The sequence below is a fragment of the Eulemur rufifrons genome, chromosome 3 (assembly GCF_041146395.1).
Source record: "Eulemur rufifrons isolate Redbay chromosome 3, OSU_ERuf_1, whole genome shotgun sequence".
NCBI classification, from domain to species: Eukaryota; Metazoa; Chordata; class Mammalia; order Primates; family Lemuridae; genus Eulemur; species Eulemur rufifrons.
In genome coordinates this window covers 82,565,798-82,585,402 of record NC_090985.1, presented here as the reverse complement: position 1 = coordinate 82,585,402, position 19,605 = coordinate 82,565,798, and the positions used below count along the sequence as shown (strand labels likewise).

The following is a 19,605-nucleotide window of genomic DNA, read 5'->3' as shown; positions in this document are numbered from 1 at the left end:
CCCTAGAAACGTGGAGCTGGAGCCTGGGAACAGGCCAGGGCTGTAGGTAAGGGTTTGGGAATCTGGGTGTTCTCTTCCTAGTGTTCATACTTGAGAAGTCCTCAGAAAAGCAGAGAGCCAGGGCAGGTTCTTGCTGGAGGGCGATGGCATCACAAGGGCCAACTTCCATACTGAACATCCCACCCAATGTCTGACATTTCAAACATGAAACCCTTCAGCACAAAGTAAGGTCTATGGGGAGGTGGGAAGTCAAGGTGTAGAGAACCAGAGAGGATAGTGCTTCCCAGTGCACATCAGGGCTAAAACAAAGCAATGATTAAATGGGATACATTTAAAACTGTATTCGGACCTCTTTCAACAGCCATCTTTCTTCCGAGCCTAAAGAAACTCGGGAGTCCCAGCATTTGAATATATTGTCATGGCCTGCATTCTTTTTGAAAGGGTGTTTTAAGCTACTTTATTTGTTTTCCTGAAAGCCCTGTAACTGTGCCTGCTGTCTTTATTTCCTGCCTGTCAAGGAGCACTTGGGATAGGAGTAGGTTCCAGTGATGTTATTCAAGTTCATTGTCTTTACTGCTCCCTGAAAACGGGGATAGGTCTGGGTGTCCACCCTGAGGCCTCCCCTCAGGGAAGAACTTGGCATAGTTTTCCAGCTGGTAAGTACATGGGCAAAGGAAAGAAAGCAGGGTATGAATAGCGCCCCCGTGGGAAGCAAGAGTTAAAACTGCCACCGACCCGGCTTTATCCTAAAACCCAGGAAAGCGGGGTCACTCCGGGCTAGTGACGTCCCCCGAGCGAGCGGCGCCTGAGGTGCCTGGAGGAAAGTCAGATCTATCTGCGCTCCTAGTTATCCCCGCAGCTCCTTCTCCGGGAAAATAATCCTGGCCCCAACATTCAGGAGCCATCTGTCCTCGCCCGAGTTCCCCGGGGTCGAGCAGCTAGCCCAGGGTCAGGGTCATTAGGGGGCTGGCGGGAGGAGAGCCCGGCAGCTGGAAGCCGAAGGGCCCGGGGAATCCCGCGAAGCCGCCGGAGCGCGTGGCGGCGGGGCGTCCCAGGGCTTTCCCGGCCGCCGTGCGCGCGGCGGCCGCGGGGCTGCGGACCCTCCAGCCCAGTGCAGCCGGGTGGCAGCCGCGGTGCAAAGCAGGTGGGTGTGGGTGTAGAACCCGGCCCGGGGCCGCGGTGAGCGGCAGGCGCGCGGGAGCGGAGGGAGGCTCCCGCCGAGGTGTGGGCGGCGCCCGCTCGCCCGCCCGCGCCCCGGCCGCGCCCTGGGTACCGGAGCGCTGTCCCCGGCCGAGCGCACAGCTCTGGAGCTGCGAGGCCAAGCCACGGCGTACCCGGTGGTGCCTGGCCAGCAGCACAGCCCTGCCACCCCGCCCTACCTCCCCGCCGCCCACCTCGAGAGCCGCCAGCGCCAAGGAGGAGGAGGAGGAGGAGGAGGAGGAAGAGGAGGAGGAGGAGGAGGAGGAGGAAGAGGCGGCGGCCGCTCCTGCTCGCGGGTGCGCGGAGCGCGGGAGGAGGCGGAGCGGGAGGCTGGGGTGGCCGCGGCCGTGTGTGCGCGCCGGGCCGGCGAGCCGCGGGGCGGGGGACCGGCGCCCCAGAGCGCCCCGCCTCGCCTCCCGCACGCAGCCTCTGCCTTGCTCCGCCACAGACACACACCCACCAAGCACCCACGGCCCTCCGCCCTCCGCCCTCCGCCCCCGCCGGCCGCCGCCGCGCCTCGGGCAGCCCCGGCGAGAGGCAACTCCCGGGCTGGCGCGGCTCGCTTTCCGGCTCCCTCCGCGCGGCGAGCTCAGCCCCGCTCGATTTTTCCTTTTCTATTCCAACCTTCTCCCGTCTGCGCGGCGGTGGCGGCGGCGGCGGCGGCGGCGGCAGGGGGATGGGGGCCCCGCCTGGGGAAGGGGGTGAAGATCGATGAAGATTATTGTTCTTTTGAAGGATGCCTTAGCTTCCTCCCGCCGCCTCTCCTTTGAGCCTTCCTACTAGAGACGGTGAACCAGAGTCAGGGATGTAAAGAGAGGGGGAAAAACACGCCGGGAGCTCCAGCCAGCCGGGGAGACCCTCCTCTCTGTGGAGGGGAGGGGGATTTCCAGCGACAGATCATTGGCGAAGGGGATCGTCGCGGGGAGAGGAGCCCCGGAGGGAGCGGGGAATCCCACAGCCCTTTGTGGTGCCCGAGCCCGTGCCGCCTGCTGAGCGGGGTCGGTGGGAGCTAGGTAAGTGGCGGGGGCATCGCTGCTCCCCGAAGGGGTCTTCGTTTAAGAATGAATCATCGCGGCAGCCTAGCCAGACTTGAGTTGCTAAAGGAATTGGAAACTGCCATATGGCGCCGAGCGGACTTACACACAAAGCTGACTTAGCCCTGAGAGGGTGTTTGATGTAAGGCTCCTTCCCGGTGGGGAAGGCACTCAAGTGTTAGCCCCTCTGCCTGGGAAGGGCTGGGGAATGTTATTTCTAGGAGAGGAGCTCTTGTTGCCTTCTGTTCATTTGTTGGTAAATGCCACACTCACACGCACACACTTGTGGGACTGGATTTAGGGAGTGTGATGTCTCTGATGTATGAACAGTCCTCAGAACACAGAGCCATGCATGCATTTTATTCTTCAAGCGCTGCGCGGTTTCTGTTCTGTAGCATGATTCCTGAGAGGGAGAACGGGTCTCCAAGGAAAGAGCTTCATAGCTGTTTCCAACACATTCTGCTAGGGGACTTGGGAATACATTTGCCCTGAATGGCACCAAAATATTATCGACCATTTGCCTCATCATTTGCTCCCAGTGCTTAATGACCCTTTCAAAATAGTATCCTGCCATCCATTTTCTCGAGTTATGTGCATTTATGTGTCTTCATTCATAAAAATTGTCAGTGTGCAATATGCACAAGCATGCCATTTTTGCAGTATTTATGACTGCACAACTGTTTCAACAGTAAATAACAAATACAAGATTACACTGGAAATTTTAGTATGCACAGATGTACACTGGGTTGATTTCACGCATGTTCAACATTTCTTCTAATCAAGTTATTTTTTGCATTCATTGGTTTTTTGATTTTGCTGGGAACTTGATTTTCTTAAGTCCAAGACAAAGGAAAAGTAAACATTTTATTGTTATTTTTAAATGTGTAGTATTGTGTGGGACTGAGGTCTCTTGGTTTATTTACAAATAAATGTCAATCAAGATATTACATTTCATAGGACAAGTGAAAGATAGATTTCAGTTAAAGATCTAATCTTGTCAGTGCTGAATAACTTAAAGGAAAGGTTTTGTAAAAGAGGGTAACATTTTAAAAATTATGTATACACATAAAGAACAAGTTTTGCTTTATCTATTTCACTCTTGAGGAGTGTGTGTCAATAAATATAAAGTTGTCCACAGCTTAACTTGTAATACATGAATGAAACCTATAGACATCTAGACTAGAGAGGTCTTTGTTTTTAAATTAACCAAAACTTAAACAGTTCAGTAATTTGATACATTGTACATGTGTATGTGCATTTAATTGCTGCTTGAAGTGGTGTTTTTTAATGTAAGGCATGAAAAGTGCTTACTTGTGTTTGCGTAGACTTTCTGAGAATTTTGAAGATCCAGTGCATAAATAACTTTTTTCTCCACTGAATGAAAAGTACCCTGATCACCTAAAAGAGTTAATACGATTTCACAAAGTAAATGCCATAATGCCCTCTGTCTTGCCTTCAGGTTCAGACCAATTGTTTATCACAAACAGAATTCTGTCTAATGCACCCTTCTTCCTTTTCTGGAACTATTCAGACTTTTGGAGAAAGGAGTGAATCACCTGGCAGTTCTCTTTGCTTTCTTCCTCCTTTAAGCTTCACTTTTCCCTCTCTATGTTAGTGTTCACAACTCTCCCTCATACACAAACTCACACACACTGACTCCAGAAAATAACTCGACTGCCTGACACTTTGAGAGTTCTCATCCTCGCATACTGCTTTTCTGTTGTCTCTCTTTCCTTTTTCTCCTGTTTTTCTGAGTAGGCTCAATCTGTGCATCAGCTGAAGTTATTTCCCATTTCACTGTTCTCCAGGTCCCACAGTTCAACTCTGCAAACGTACATGTTTACTGAATTCTCAGATGGGATTAGTTAGAAATTATTACCTTATCCAGTCCTTTCTGTTTGGCTTTTAAAACTTCCTTGTTTATGCAATAGGGCAACTGTGGACATCAGCCTGCCATTCTAACTTTAAGTATGATAATAAAAGTGATGTCGTTAGAAAAAGTGAAATGTCAGGATATGATTTCAGTCACATTTCTTGGCAACTTAAAAGCATATCTCTTGAGGTTTTTTTCTTTTTTTTTTTTCTTATGTGTGTGTGTGTGTGTGTGTACCTGCCTGCATGTCTATAAATGTGCAAGTCTGTGGAGCATCTTCATTAAGCTTGAGAAACATATTTTTTGTCGAGTGTATATCTGGCATTTTTAAATAGTACTCTAGAGAGACCAGTATATGTGTATACATATAATGAAAGTAGACCAAATTACTGGTAAAATCTAGGAAACCTACAAGATATGTTTCATTCTGCCCTAACACATTTTTTCCTTGATAAGGAAGTAAGTAGTTCCTTAAAATTTGCTGCCCCTTAAAGACTAATTCCAGAGGAAAATTCTTAAAGTTGATAGGAAATCCCTCACGTACATTTTAAGGTAAATATACATGGTTAAGATAGTGTACTTATTTCAGAATGTAATATTATTTGAGATTTGCTTATATTCGTCAAGTGGATTTTGCTTAAAATCATGATGCCTATTATATTCATAAGTCAGAGGAATGGAGAGTATGGATACATTATATGTGATATTTTTTAAGTTTAGAGTATTTTATTAAGGTTAGAGTTTATGGCCTTGTGATTCCCCAAGTGATAAAATAAATTTTATAGAGCAGAGCAGTCTTCAATTTTTTAGTCACATTCTACAAGTATCTTCATGCACTAGATATATAACCTGTTCTGTTTCATTGCATATAATATTTCCTCCTTGTACTTCTTAAATATATATTTCCACCAACTCTTTACTGCAAGTACAAGTCGTGAGGCAGAAAGTCAAGTATGTGAGACCAGGGTCTCTGGGCCTGTGTAAGCCAAACCCTCTAGTGTCATCTTGAAAAGTGCTTGTTCCCGTAGATTGAATTGGACATCTTTAGTCTCTGATTTAATGTCCTGTAGCCACTCACTAACTCATTCATTAATTCATTTATTACGTATTAAATATGTATAAGGAAAAAAGTGCTTGACTAGAATGTAACAAATGCAAAAGATATAGAAGACATTCCTGCCTTCAAGGATATTTTAAACTGTAGAGAGTCCAAAAAAAAAAAAAAAAACCTTGAATAACTGATTGAAGAATCATGGTTATAGTTCAAAATGATAGCTTTCTTCCATACAGAAATGCACTTATCAATATCATCTTTAATAGGTTAAGACAAATTCATGAAGAGGATCACGAAAATTTGTCACAGGCTATGCGTTTGGGAATTGTTAGAAAACAATAACAATAGTAACACATTTTATTAAAATTTTAAAATTTACATTTAAATTAAATAAGAATACTATCATTATAAGTAATAATATGTATTTTATTTTATTACATAAATAAAATTATTATAGCAAACACTTAAGCTAGGTACTGTTTTAAGCATTTTACAGATATTAATATTTTCATTCTCACAACTATCCTGTGAAGTCACTGTCAATAACCTTTATTATATATTATATAATAGATATGAAAAGTAAAATTCAGAGACTTTTCTTGTCTTAAGTCATATAGGAAGTAAATGGTAAAGTCAAACTTGAACCCAGGTGTTCTGGCTTCATTTAACCACTATGATATCCAGAAATATTAAGAAGCATGATCCCAAGCAGAACAAGATGTTTGCAGTTCCTAGATTTATTCGGAGCTATGTGTTCTCACTAAAAGATGCCATCATTATTACTACAGGGGAATGCTTGGAAAAGGCCATAAGTAGGGACTTTTTTAAGTAGGAGAAAACTCCCAAATTTTCAACATGAACTAATGTGGGTGGGATTTTATCAGAATGCTAGCACATTAGATAGTACTATCCCTACAGTAACCACAGAAAGTGAGGCTGGCTGACACAGATGATTTGATCGGTCAATTTCTGATGATAGTTTATTTTCATTTTTAGTTTTTTTTAAGTTTGTGAATTACTTTGAATAAAATTTAGTATTACAAATACATTTAATTTAGCTATTTTAAAAATTATATGTTTATGTTTTAAAAGAAAATTACTAGTTTTGCAATATTATTTTCTTTTACCCATGTCCCCATTTATTCCTCTGTAAAATGTAACCCGAATATTTTAATGGAAGTTGAAATATAGTCACTTAACAGATCTACTTGCTAGTATATTTTTTAGAATGCATTTATTTTATTAAGTGGCAAATAACTATAATAAAATCATGAAACCATAAATCAAATTATAAATTGAGATTTTCATCAATAGAACTTTATATAATATTTGAAGTAAAGTTTTTTTTCTAAATAGTCACTGCTTCTGTTTATGTGGAAAATATCATCTGTATTAAATTTGAAAGATAAAATGATTAAATATTGCTTATAGGATGCCATAGAATCAAATATTTAGAGATATCCTCATGATTGATATTTTTATTTTTCACACAGATAATAGGTCTTATAGGTTCAGTCACGTTGTATAGCCAACTTTCAAACCACAGTGGATTGCTCTAAAAAGGTTCATTTTAAAAGTTTGGTTATTTTATGACTCATATATATTTCCTCATAAAAACAGTACTTGAAATGATGTTTAGGTCCTCAGACTAATCTACCAAAGCCTTTTTAATCAGTAATATACCTGAAGTATAGTACTTTTAGTACTGAAAATCCCAACCATGATATATAGCAATATTCCTGGGGAATCATTTGATTTAAATACTTACTGACTTCTGTTTGAGGCTGTCTTGGGATACAGTGGTGGATGCAATACTGCCTAGGCCCACAAGGAGGAGAAAAAATGGAGAGGGAGTTTCTAGCGTTAGTCAGAATGAAGGAAGCTTTTTAAGATTGGTATAGGCAAAGTGTTGAATAATTGATTCGGAGTTCTATCGTGAGAGCCAGGGACTGCGTCTCCCTCAGGATTCTCATTTGGTATTTCATCCTAAAGATATCCACTGAGCTCTTTCTCTGCACTAAGCCCTAAGCTAGTTATTAGGGACATAAATATGAATAAGATACCATGTACTCACAGCCTACATATGTAGATGAGTAAATTACACACAAAAAAACATGGTAAATGCTATTGGCAGGGTGGGTCAGCAATCCAGTGGAGTAGTTGCAGAACAGAAGCATCCCAAGGGGAAGAAAATACAGTTGTTTTCAGTTCCTAGGTATATTTAGAGCCATGATTCCCTATTCAGATCCAGTGCCCTATTTTTTGAAGCAGTATTTTGTAATGTCCCTTTTACTTTCATGAAATAATATTAATAGATAATATAACTTATCTATGCTTATAATATGTTATTTATTTTTTATTGATACATAATATTTGTACTTGTGGGGTACATGTGGTTTTTTTTACATGCATGGAATGCATAATGATCAAATCAGGGTATTTGGGGTATCCATAACCTCGAGCATTTATCATTTCTATGTATTGGGACATTTCAAGTCCTCTCTTCTAGCTGTATTGAAATATATAAGATATTGTTAACTTTAATCACCCTACTCTGCTAACAAACATTAGAATTTATTCTTTCTATCTAACTGTAACACATATATTTTAAAATCAACATAAATTCCATATCTGTAATAGAAAGGATAAATAAGAGGAAAGCAGCTTAAGATAAAATAGACTTACCAATGTGTATGCTTACATATAACTACACTGGAAAATGTAATAAAATAGTCAGACGCTTGCCACTTAAAATGCATAAGTTTGGATAAGAAGATAAGTTTACATAAGAGAAGAAGGTAAATTTGGATAAGAAGATAATATTCAACTGAATATTGGTGACCCTTTTGTACATTTGCATTTTGAAATAAGAGCAAAATAAATATATTCATTGAGTGTGACAGCAACAATTGCAAACAGATGTGGGTGTGCTGTATAATTGAATCAGTAAATAGGAGCAGCCTTATAGCAGGAGACATCACTTTCCAAAATGGTGAGCAAATCTTGGTGAAGTTCCAAATACGGTAGTTACATTCCTGGAAAATGCCTACGTAAAAATGTGTTGTGTACAATAGGGCTAGGATCTAGTCACAGGTAATCGTAAGCGAGCTTTTCATTTACATAGGTGTCTGATGAGATGTGTAAAAGTTGTGATGGACACAGGATTTACACACACATAGCATAGCAGGGTTTCCTGCATTCCTGGGTCTTGCCCTCCAAATACTTCACAACTTTAGAAAACTCACTCAAAAAGGACCCTGTTAATCTCATTCAGCAGCACTGATTATGGCGATATTGTCCCAGCAAAGAAAGCCAGTCCAGTTCTACTGTGTGGCTGTGTTGAAAAAATAGAATTCTCTTAAGTTTTTAGTATGCAGGTAAGTTAAGAGGCTGACTGAATAACAAACAAAATAAACACCAACAAAATCAAACCAAGTAGATTGCTAAACATTCCAGACATCTTAATAGTAGGCACAGTATGTGAGGCAGGCTGATAGAGAGGATTTGATCATAACTGTCAGGAGTTTCATTTTCTTTGTGGGAGTGTCAGACAAGACTTCACAGATGAAGTGACATCTAAGATCATTTTAAAAAGATGAGTGCTGTACCGAGATCTTTGCCCTCAGACCCTGGTCCTTCCCTGGGAGGTGATGGAGCTCAAGGAGGGCCCTGGAGACTGTCCCCATGCCCAGGGCCTGCCCCTCCAGCTGGGGTCCATCCCTCCCTCCTTTGCCCTAGCCTGCAGTCCCGTCCCCAGGACCTGCCTTGGAGACACCCTCCCCTCCCCCTTCCCCAACTGACACCTGAGCTTGCACCTCCCCGGGGTAAAGCCACTGCCCTCCCTCCTCCCCCAGCCCTCCTTCCCTCCTCTTCTAGGCTCCCCCAGGGCCAGCCCACCCCCCACTTCCCAACCCCTGGCCCCAGACTCAGTCTCCACTGTGACTTTGGCCTGTGCCTTTCATTGGGGGTCTCACAGCTGAAGAAACTGCGGTCAGTGAACCCCACGTTGTGTAGAACCAGGCAGCAACACATGCCCTTGGCATTGATCTCCAGGTTCTCCCCCGGTACCCAGGCCACCACATTCTGTGTCCATGGCAGCTCCCCATGGCTGTGTCAACTGCACCTCCAGGCTCACTGAACTCTTCTCCTCCACTGTATGTGGCTTCAGCTTCCTCTTGAACAGTACCGGTGCCTCTGGAGTTGCAGGAGAGAGGAGGTCATGACGGCCATGGCCCACCACTGACCTCCAGAGAGCCAAGGCACAGAGGGCACACTGAGCCCTCAGCACCTGCCCTAGCCTGGCCCAGTGTTCCTGATAACAAATAAATTACAGCATGCATTTTCTCAAACTCAGACTTTAAGTGTCTGGCCACTTGAACTGAAGATGAGCTTGGCCTTTGAAATCATGAATAATATGGATGGAAGAAGACAAATTTGCTCACCCAATTTGTGGAATTAAAAGGAATCTTCCCTCACTTTTTTTTTTCTTGGAGCTGGCCATAAGAAAATTCTCTGACCTACCTTGTGTGATTGTAGGCCATAAGGCTCATTTCAGAAGGGGTCCTGCCCTGTACCCTGGTGGAAGGAACGCTGCACAGAGAGGCCAGGAAGAATCTGAACAGGACTTGCTGAGTTTCCCCACTCAGTCTATTATTTTGAGATCATAGCCTTTTTTATATAACCACATTTTTATATGGTTTTCAATCATGCCTATTCAGTGAAGTTTCCATAAAGGCCCAAGAGGACAGGGTTCAGAGAGCTTCCAGATAGCTGAACAATGGAGGTTCCTGGAGGGTGGCATGTTCAGGGTGGGCATGGAAGCTCCAGGCCTCTTCCTGATACCTTGCCTTATGCAACTGTTCATCTGTATTCTTTGTAATATCCTTTATACTGGAGATCCCAGCACCCCACTTGCAGCATTGGACAGATCATCCAGACAGAAAATCAACAAAGAAACAGAACTTAATGTACACTATGGACAAAATGGATGTAATAGATATTTATAGAACATTTTATCCAACAGCTGCAGAATACACATTCTTCTCAGCACGTGGATCACTCTCAAGGGTAGACCATAGTTCAGCCACAAAACAAGTTTTTAAAAATTCAAAAAAGAATTGAAAACATATCAAGTATTTCCTCTGACCACAATGGGATAAAACTAGAAATCAAAAACAAGAGGAACTTTGGAAACTATAGAAACACATGGAAATTAAACAATATGCTTATGAATGACCATTGGGCTAATGAAGAAATTAAGAAGGGAAACTATGGAACTACTAGGAGAAAACACAGGGAAGCTCTCCAGGTCATTGGTCTGGGCAAAGAGTTCTTGAGTAATACCTCAAAAACACAGGGACTAAAGCAAAAATGGAAAAATTGGATCACATCAAGCTAAAAACATTCTGCACAACAAAGAAAACAATTAACAAAGTGAATAGACATCCCACAGAATGGGAAAGGAATATTTGCAAACTACCAATCTGACAAAGGATTAGTAACCAGAATATATAAGGAACTCAAACTACTCAATTGGAAAAAATCAAATAATCTAATTTCAACATGGGCAAAAGATCTGAACAGACGTTACTCAAAAGAAGACATACAAATGGCAAGTAGGTATATGAAAAAATCCTCATCACTAATCATCAGAGAAATGCAAATCAAAAGAAAGAAAATCAGTGTATCAAAGAGATATATGCACTCCCATGTTTTACTGCAGCACTGTTCATAATAGCCAAGATTTGCAATCAACCTTAGTGTCCATCCACAGATGAATGGATAAAGAAAATGTGGTACATATACACAATTGAATATTATTCAGCCATAAAAAGAATGAAATCCTGTCATTTGCAACAAAATGGATGGAACTATATATAGGTCATTATTTTCAGTAAAATAAGCCAGGCATAGAAAGACAAATTTTGCATCTTCTCATTCATATGTGGGAGCTAAAAATGAAAACTGGACTCAAGGAGATAGAGAGTAGAATTATGGTTACCAGAGAGGCTGGAAAGGGTAGCAGGGAAGAGGGAATAAAGTGTGGATGGTTAATGGTTAAAAAAATATAATTAGATGGAATAAACAAGTTCTAGTTATTTGATGGCACAACATGGTAACTGTAGTCAACAATAATTTATTGTATATTTTAAAATAACTAAAAGAGTGGAATTGGAATGTTCTTAACATAAAGAAATGATAACTGCTTGAGGTGATGGATACCCCGCTTATCTTGATTTGATCATTACATATTGTATGCCTGATCAAAATATCACAGGTACCCCATAAATATATATATGATTTAAAATAAAATAAAACTTAATAATTTAAAATAAAAATAAAACTTAAAAAAATATATGAGCGAGTGAGCATTCTCCAGGTAGAAAAGGAGGCAGGTGGAGAGTAGTCTGGGCAGAGGGAACAGCATTTGCAAAACAGTGTCATTAAAAAAGGGCTTGGCGGGTGATTGTGGTTCAGCATTTGCAGTTGTAGGGAAGTGATGGGAGAAGAAGGTTGCAGTTAGATGTGTAAGGTCTACGTCACCCTATATCATTTGGATTTTATCCTGTAGGACAGGTGGGGGGGATCACTACTTTTAAAAAGGCAGTCCTTTTTAAAGGACTACCTTTATAGTCTACTTCATTTTTGAAGACAATGTCTGAGCTGGCATGAGGAGGATGAACTACAAGAGGAGAAAGATTGACCCTTGGGAGACTAGTTAGGAGTCTGTTGAGGAATGTAAATAGGTTAAGGTCCAGGACTTACCTTAAACAGGGCTGGTGTAGAAGGGGCAGAGGGTTTGATTCCAATGGCAAACATTTGCAATCCAAATGTCTCCAAGTCTTTGAGTTCTCAACACTGGTCATAATAGCAGGCATTAGCCTCCCTCTTTTCTCTTCAGAGTCATTGAATTAGTTGAACTATCTTGAGCTTCTGTAGTAAACCTTCATATTTCAGTGATTAATAGAGTAAACATTTATTTTTTGCTTATATGAGAGTCGTGTGCATGTATGTGTTGTGTGGTGACTTGGGGAACCTAGACTTTTTCTCTTGATACTAGGAACTTGGAGTTCTCTGCATCTAGCTGACATTGTGAAAGAGAATGAACTTAGAGAAGACACACCCAAGAGGTGACACACCTCGCTTCCCTTCACATCCTGCTGGTGAGATAGTCACCTTGCTCCGTCTGTGTACAAAAAGGACTGGAATATGTAACCTCTGGCTAGGTAGCCACTCCCCAGCAACACTTCTATATCATGGAAAGGGAAACACAGTTTATGCTAAATAACTATTTCTACCATATCCTGCCTCTCTGGCCACAGGTAGGAAAACCTTAACCCCAGGAGACAACCTGAATGCCACTTAGGGATTGCATCCATCTCAAAGTCCACATTCTGTGGGTGATGCTAAATCCCTCACACCATTAAGTCTGGATATGGCCCCTCATTATCCAGAAACCTTTGTACTAAAAGACTCATTATCAGCCTTGCAATATACAGGCATACATCATTTCATTGTGCTTTGCTTTGTAGATACTGCATTTTTTACAAAGTGAAAGCTTGTGGCAACCCTGCATGGAGCAAGTCTCTCAGCGCCATTGTTCCAACAGCGTGTGCTCACTTCATGTGTCTGTGTCACATTTGGGTAATTGTTGCACTATTTCAAACTTTTTCATATTACTATATCAGTTATGGTGGTCTGTGGTCAGTGATCTTTGATGTTATCATTGTAATTGTTTTGGGGCACCGTGAACTGTATCCATATAAGGCAAACTTAATGTGTGTGTTCTGACTGCTCCCCCAATTGGTTGTTCCCACATCTTTCTCCCCCTCTTCAGGCCTCTCTATTCCCTGAAACACAACAATATTGAAATTAGACCAATTAATAACCCTACAATGGCCTCTAAGTGTACAAGTGAAGGGAAGAGTCACATGTCTCTCACTTTAAATCAAAAGTTAGAAATGATTAAGATTAGTGAGGAAGACCTGTCCAGAGCTGAGATTGGCCAAAATCTAAGCCTCTTGAGCCAAACACTTAGCCAAGCTGTGAATGCAAAGGAAAAGTTCTTGAAGGAAATTAAAAGTGCTACTCCAGTGAAGACAATGGTGAGAAAGTGAAACAGTCTTATTGTCTATAAGGAGAAAGTTTGAGTAGTCTGGGTAGAAGATCAAACAAGCTACAATATTCTCTTAAAGCAGAACCTGATGCAAAGCAAGATCATAACTCTTCAATCCTGTGAAAGCTGAGAGAGGTGAGGAAGCTGCAGAAGAAAAGTTGGAAGCTAACAGAGGATGGTTCACAAGGTTTGAAAAAAGAAGCCATTTCCATAACATAAAAGTGCAAGGTGAAGCAGCAAGTGCTAATATAAAAGCTGCAGCAAGTTATCCAGAAGATTTAGCTAAGATCATTGATGAAGATGACTACGCTAAACAAAAACTTTTCGGTGTCGACAAAACAGCCTTCTATTGGAAGAAGATGCCATCCAGGCTTTTCATAACTAGAAAAGAGGAGTCAATGCCTGGCTTCAAAGCTTCAAAGGACAGGCTGACTCTCTTGTTAGAGGCTGAAATGCAGCTGGTGACTTTAAGTTGAAGCCAATGTTCACCTCCCATTTAGAAACTTCTAGGATCCTTAGGAATTATGCTAAATCTACTCTACTTGTGCTCTAGAAATGAAGTGACAAAGCCTGGATTACAGGACGTCTGTTTATAGCTTTGTTTACTGAATATTTTAAGCCCACCATTGAGACCTCCTGCCCAGAAAAAAACGATCCTTTCAAAATACTACTGCTCATTGACAATGCACCTTGTCACCTAAGAAGAGCTCTGATGAAGAGGTACCTGGAGATAAACGTTTTCATGCCTGCTAACACAACATCCATTCTGTAGCCCATGGATCAAGGAGTAATTTTGACTTTCAAGCCTTATTATTTTAGAAATATATTTGTTAAGGCTATAGCTGCCATAGAAGTGGTTCCTCTGATCGATTTGGGCATAGTCATTTGAAAACCTTCAGGAAGGGATTTACCATTCTAGATGCCATTAAGAACATTCATGATTCATGAGAGGAGGTCAAAACATCAACATTAACAGTAGTTTGGCAGAAGTCGATTCCAATCCTCATGGATGACTGTGAGAGATTTAAGATATCATTGGAGAAAGTAACTGCAGATGTGGTGGAAATAGCAAGAGAACTAGAATTAGAAGTGGAGCCTGAAGATGGAACTGAATTGCTGCAATCTCATGAACAAACTTGAGCAGATAAGGAATTGCTTCTTATGGATGAGCCAAAAAAGCAGTTGCTTAAAATGGAATCTGCTCCTGGTGAAGATGCTGTAACATTGTTGAAATGACAATAAAAGATTTAAGTTGAGAAAGCAGCAGCAGAGTTTGAGAGGAGTGACTCCAATTTTGAATGCAGTTCTACTGCAGGTAAAATGTTATCAAATAGCATCATATGCTACAGAGACATCTTTTGGGAATGGAAGAAACAATCTATGTGGCAAAGTTCATTGTTGTCTTAGTTTAAGAAATTGACACAGCCACGTTAACCTTCAGCCACCAGCCCCCTGATCAGTCAGCAGCATCAGCATGAAGGCAAGACCATCCACCAGCAAAAAGATTATGACTCACTGAAGGCTTGGGTTATCATTAGCATTTTTTAGCAGTAAAGTATTTTTAGTTAAGGTATATACATTTTAGTAGACATAATTCTATTGCAAATTTAATAGACTACATTATTTTGTAAACTTTCATATGCACTAGGAAAGCAAAAATTTTATGTGACTCACTTTATTGCAATATTTGCTTTATTGCACTGGTCTGGAACTGAACCCACAATATCTTTGAGGTATGCCTGTACAATGATGGGTCAAGGTTGGAATAATTGCATTTAAATACCCTTTGGGGTCTACGAGCATACCACCCTGAATGCACCTGATCTCATCTGATCTCTAAATACCTTTTGGGGAAGGGAAGAATGGAAGACATAGACCAATCATTGACCCATAACATGGAATAAATCCTACTAGATATTGTTGAAAACCCCCTGTTCTGGCAGTAGAGCAAATTTCCTTTTTAGATCCTAGTTTGCTGTCTTGGAAGAATGTCTTTGTTCATTGTTCTCTGTAGCCCTGGCCACCCTCTGGAAGTTCTTCATTGGCTATTACTCTCTATGGCCACATCCCAAATGGGTATTGAGAAGTATGCCCTTCCTGGAACTCATATGACTTCCTCAGCCTGTTTCTTCTCAGTCCAGTTCTAGATGCCTAGAGGTTGTTTTATAGTCACTGTTTTATTTTTCTTTTTTCTTAGGTTTCACTCTTAATTTCTTCGACAATAATATTCCCTCAAAATCTTCATAGGTTCCTTATCTATTTGCTTTCTGTCAATTACACTACTAATTACAACGAAGTTTCTTTATTTCTCATAATTTTTGAACCTGCCTCATTCCTTTGCTCACGTCTCATCTACCCATGTCTTAAGTGATTATGTTGGGGTCATCTCAAACATAGACTTGAGTGGTTAAGTAACTTCCTTAATCAGATCTTTACTGCAAGGCTGAGTCACTTTGTCTAACTAGTAAGTCATAAAGGACTTCTGTCACTCAAAGCCTTTCTCAGTGTTATTATAGTTCCTAAAGCAGTGAGCTGTTCCAGCTTCATGAGGTCTTATATTTCTAGACCTTGGCTTTTCCCCCTTATCTCTGTTCTCAAACTGGCCATTCTTTCTTGAGATCATCGATTATCTTATAATACTTTGCTGTGGGGAACGAGGAGCAACCACTACACTCTAACATTCTGGCTCTTTCTAACCATTTCCTCCAAAGCTATAGATCTGCCCTCTAAGTAAGCACGGTTTTGCCAAGGCATAGCAGGGTCCAGGCCTCTCGTCTTCTGTGACTGTTTCCTTGCTGATGGCCAATGCCACATTTTTAGATCTTTGCAAAGGCAGCACTTCCCTGCAAGGTATCAATTTCAAGATAAGTTAGACCTACATATTGGGTACAATGAACACTATTTGGGTGATGGGCACATTTAAAGCCCTGACTTAAGCATTATAAAAGGTATACCTGTAACAAAAACATTTGTACCCACTTATTATTTTGAAATTAATAAAAGATAAGTTACGATAATGCTAGCTGCTGTAACAAACGCCAGAATGTTACTGATTTGACATAAGAAAGATATATTTCTCACCCACATCAGTGAAGAGAGAGAACACAGATAAGGCACAACCACCTCTTAGAGATCTTGACTCAGATGTGACAACAACACTTCTGCTTATATTTCACTATTGAGACCTGGTCAAATAGCCCCCACCTAGATGCCAGGGAGCTGGGAAATGTAATCCCTGGCTCAACTTCTCAGTGGCAATTCTCTCTTATGAAGGTGAAGCACAAATTTAGATAGAAAACTAGCCATCCCTGCTGTAGTCACCTATCTTCAAAATAAGTTAGGGGAGAAAATGTTTGAATTACATTCACTCCCTAGTTAATCACGATATGGATGGCATCTCCCCCTCTGCATGCCCATCTTCTCTTTGGCTCTCCACCCAGACCTCTGGGGCGTCTTCCTCTGAGACACATCTTCCTTCGTTCTCTAAAGCATCACTTTTATAATGCTCTTGTATGTAACAGACTCTGGCTGCATGCTTTGGGTTAAAGGATGGTAATTACAGCACAGACAAGAAACTAATTCTAATTAAATGTTAGATGCCACTGCTCCTAGAAACACATTTACCATTTCTCACCACAGGGGTTTTATCACCCGTCCATATCTCAGTGGGGCCCAGATACCAGACATTTGCTAGGTCTCTCTTCCTCTAGACACTTCCTCCCATCTTCTCATCCAGAATTTTCCCACTATCCTTTCTCAAGGTGACAGTGGATGACTCCAAAACTCAGAGATAGTTCATTATGCAGAACAATTTAACTCTTGTGTGTCTCTGACTTCCACAAGGACACTTGCCTATAATAGCCAAACAGTCCATTATGGTTTTTTTCTGAAACAAAGAAGCAGTTCTTTCCCAAGAGGACTTACTGTGTCTTGTACCCTAATTGGCTCGAAATTGTAGCCAGCTTTTTAAAATGCACTCAGAAAATATTTAGTAAGCACTTTTCAGATGTAAAGCACTCTGCTAGGTCATGAGGTTAAACAAACTTAGTCCTTACCCTCACGAGGCTTATGGTCTGTCTGAAAGCAAGCATGGAGCCTCCACATCCCCTCTAATGCTAATTGCAGTGAATCTGCCCTAGATCCAATGATTGATGATTCTTTGGGTTATGAGCTATTTTGAAAGGGAAGGGGAGGAGCAGCACACAGGCTGTAGTGTCTAAATTGGGATAGTTGAGACATTATGCTGTTGTTATTTCCCAGAGATAATTTTGTGCTCTGCTCCTGTCCACTTGTTTTATTTTTTGCAGACTAGGTCTTGAGTTATTTAGTGTTTTTACATGCCTTCCTCCACTTTTATCTTCTAACAGGCAAAGCTGGTCCATAAAGGAGACCAGCCAGGTAGGGGAATGTGGCTCTGCGTGTCCCAATAGACAGGAAGTTAGACTTTTGGAATATCAGGGGACGTCCTGTCCAAATGTGGGAAAGGGTATCTGGGAGCAGACAATATTTGGAGATTCAGACAGGCAGGGACAGGCAGAGGCAGGTGGATTAGAATAGTCCAGCCCTGTAGGCACAGAATGCTATGGTTTGTGGGGACATAGAGTTTAGGAAGAAGTCTCTCCTAAGTAGCAAGCAGGGGTCCACCCAGTTTAGACATCTCCATTCTCAGGAAAACCAGGTGATGGTCACATTATCAATGAAGACATCCAGGCACAATGGACAGGACCATTTCTTAGAGCATCAACAAACTAGCAACTCCACCACTACAGCTTACTCACTGGACTCGGCTTCTTTTCTTGTCCTCTCAGTTAAGTTTGCACTTTGCTTTTTTTTTTTTTTACGAAAAGCAAATCTGATCATGTCACACATTTACCCTTAAGTGATTTCCCACTTTTCTTAGGATAAGGACCTGAATCTTTAACTTGGGGGTTCCCCTAGTCCCTCTTCATTTCGCAGAGCATCACTAGCACAAGGCTGTTGTACATGACGGGCTCTGGTCAGTCTGGACCCTGTCCACCACATCATCTCAGGCACCACTCACCTCTTGTTTTCTGCTACAATTTCTGGCTTTAATTTAGTTCATCTGAGGTGCCCTGGGCCTTCTTGCCAGAAGGGCTTCACACATAGTTGCTTGGGATGCTCTCCCTTCACACTTTCACCTAATTAATTCTTACTCATGTCTCTGATCTCAGGGCAAAAGTCACTTGTTCAAAGGAGTCTTCTCGGCTCCCAGAGCCGGGCAGGTGTCCTATCATGCTCTCTCCTGGTGCCCTGTGTTCTCTGTGGCACTTACCCCAAATCTAACTTCAAATTGGGGGCAATTGCTCATTTAATATTGGTTTTCTCACACTAATAGCATCAAATGTGAGAATGTAAACTCAATAAAGGCAGGGACTACCCTTATTCACTACTTTATCCACAGCACCTCCCAGAGCTCTATGCACATAGTAGGTTCTCATTATTTATTTGCAAATAAATGAGTGAAGGAATGGATGGATCTGGGGCCTAAGTCAAGTTCTAGGTCATAAAACAGAACCAGGTACCCAGATCCCAAGAACTGCTGCCCAGGGTAGGGCAGTATTGGGCCAGAGCAAGTTGCCTGATGGTGAACCACCAAGCCATGGCCCCACACTATTTACACTGGCATACTCTTTACATTCTTCTAGACAAGCATCAGGATGTTCCTAGGAGTCTAGAAGGGAGTAGAGTTTGTAAGTGGAGGCCCAGGGTCCACCACTGGTGGGCATGGAAGTGGCTGGTGGAGAGAAACACAGACAAGGCAAAACGTGGTGCTTCCAATAGAATTTTTCTCTCATCCTTATTAAGAACATAAGAACAGAACTTATTTCTTATTTAAGAACATAACTCACCCTCATAACTTCATAGGCAAGTTGTCTAGACCTGTGCTTTCCAATAGAACTAGACGTGATGATGGGAATGTTCTAGATCTGTGCTCTCCAATACCGTAGCCACTAGCCACATGAGCTATTGAATATTTGAAATATGACTTGTGAGACTGAGAAATTGAGTTTTAAATTTAAACAACCACATGTGACTAGTGGCTACTATACTAGATAGTGTAGGTCTAGACTGTTAGCATGAACTACTTTAGGAAACACTAAGTTTTAAAAGCACTATGGTTTCAAATCTAGACACATTCACTTACAATCAGTGTTGGCCTCCAGTTTACCATATAAGCAATCTCTAGTGCCCAGTGCCTGTTTTAACTCTGATGAGTGTCTCCCAGGTATATCCTATTGAAGGGATTTGAATGCACTGTCTCCTGTTTCTATAGGAATTGTAGGAATTGTTCTTTGTTGAGGGTATT

General features: G+C 41.6%; 1 protein-coding gene across 1 annotated transcript in view; it reads left to right on the top strand.

Annotated features, from left to right (window-relative positions):
• Nucleotides 1–1,541: 1,541 nt before the first annotated feature.
• Nucleotides 1,542–19,605, top strand: part of KCNB2 (potassium voltage-gated channel subfamily B member 2) — a 381,801-nt gene continuing 363,737 nt past the window's right edge. The window contains exon 1 of the mRNA XM_069466369.1: nt 1,542–2,213. The gene's annotated coding sequence lies outside the window, so the exon portion shown is untranslated. The remainder of the gene's footprint in view (nt 2,214–19,605) is intronic.